This window comes from Mus pahari, chromosome 6, assembly GCF_900095145.1.
Source record: "Mus pahari chromosome 6, PAHARI_EIJ_v1.1, whole genome shotgun sequence".
Classification (NCBI taxonomy): domain Eukaryota; kingdom Metazoa; phylum Chordata; class Mammalia; order Rodentia; family Muridae; genus Mus; species Mus pahari.
In genome coordinates, this window is record NC_034595.1 from 42,370,073 (window position 1) to 42,372,033 (window position 1,961).

Genomic DNA, 1,961 nt, shown 5'->3' on the forward strand with positions numbered 1-1,961 from the left:
TTAGACACTGTGTCAGCCTCTCTATCCCTTCCCTAATCTCTCTCCACCTCCATGTAAGCAGGTTAGTTATTAAGTACAAAGATATCCCTTCTTCCCTTTAAAATGCGAGCTCTTAATTTCTTTGGGCCTTCCACATTGTCCTAGAGTTCATGCTCCTTATCAGCATGCTAGAGCACAGAGGTAAGGCTGCTACTCTTCCTGACCGCGTCCTTTACTCTCTTTAAGACTTTAAGCTCATTAAGACTAGCTCTGTGTTACTGAACCCTCTTAAGCAGTGAGTAATTGATGTGTTTTGTTCCACGTCAACAGAAAGGTCTAAAAAATCTTCATCTTTGCTGTTTATAGTTTCATAAGTAAGACACCTGGTTTCATTAGTTAATGGTCCCTGAAAAATCTCGTGGACCCTTGATGGGTCTGGTATGCTATTTTTATCCTCGCTGTCTATGTCCCCTTTACATAATAGGTTATTTTGCTTCTCCTGTTTTCTTTCTTCTTAGAAATACCAGCAATTGTATTGAGTAGGTAATTTAAAAATTCATGAACATCTTATTGCATGTAGTTGTCAAACAGCTCGTTTTCTTTCTGAAATCTTGTGATGAACTTCTTGGGCAGGATTCCCTGGACCTTCTTCTTCTGGGTAGCTATGCTGTGGAAGAGGTACACCAGGTAGGTGAGAAGGTTCTCCTTTTTTCTGAACTGATTTTTGTATGCTAGAACCTTTTCCTGAAATGGATGACAAAAATAAAGTGCTTGAAGAACTGAGTTGCAGTAGCAGGTATTGCCAAAATTAACTAATCCAAAATAGTGCTCGTTGACCGGAAACTGTTCTGAACCAATCTCTTTCTCTAATGCCGAGGCACTGGCGCCCATGGTACAAGATTGACTTATGGATTAGCCTGTAGTGAGTTCCTTTAAGTGGTGATTGATTTGGGAAGACCTGACCCTTTGTGACCTGTACCATCCATGGAGACCTGGTCCTGAGTTGTATAAGAAGGTAGGATGAGCAAGCCTTGAAGAGCAAGCCAGAAACAAATATTCTTCCACAGCCTCTGACTCAGTTTTAACTTCAGTTTGTCTTGAGTTCCTTCTATGACTTAAGTGATGAACTGTTACCTAAAGTGTAATGTGAAATAAGTCTTTTCCTCTCCAACATGCTTTTGGTCATGGTGTTTTATCAAAGCAATAGAAACTCTAACTGAGACAGTAATTATCTGTAAGAGAAGTTAATGGTTTCATGCTAGAAATACACATTAAAAATAAAAGATGTTTAAACATTTTTTTTTGCAGCCAATAGGCTAAGAATACATCAAAATAAACTGAAGCAACTTAGCAGGTTGCATTGGAAAACATTTGCATTTTACTGAAGATCTACCTTCAAGGGGATTAGGGAAGTCATAGACAGCATTATATGTAATGGGGACCCAGGTAGTAAAGAGAAGTTTAATTGATTCAAAGTCTAGGGGGTAGTTAAATATTTAACTACAAAAAAAAAAAAAAAAGCTGGTTAGAAAACCATTAACAGTAGGAAAACCAGTCATATATAATTGTGAACCAGTTGAAAATAAAAACCCAAGTCAACTAAATACAGAAGATGGTCTTAAATCAGAAACTAAGGAAATATCTTCCACAAAAGGCAGGATGTAGGACTATGGTTTGAATACCTCGTCCACAGTCAGTGAAGCTGCTATAGAGGGCTGAATATTCCATTCAGGAGGTAGAACTCCACTGCAGGAAGTGGGTCAGGGGCATGCTCCTTGAGGTTTTAGTCCAGCCAAACTTCCTCTTCCCTTCTGCAGAGGCAACATAACAACCTTGTCTCCGACTGCTTTACCTTCCCTTTCAGAGTGGAGCCAATACCCTCTAATTGTAACCTAAAATTACATTTCCATGATAAATTGCTTTTACAGAGGTACTTTGTTATCCAACACAAAAGGCAATAAATAGGAACAGGCAGGAAGAAA

General features: G+C 38.9%; 1 pseudogene; it reads right to left on the reverse strand.

Moving 5' to 3' along the window:
- Positions 1–220: 220 nt before the first annotated feature.
- On the reverse strand, positions 221–885 carry LOC110323308 (annotated as a pseudogene).
- Between the last annotated feature and the right edge of the window lie 1,076 nt (positions 886–1,961).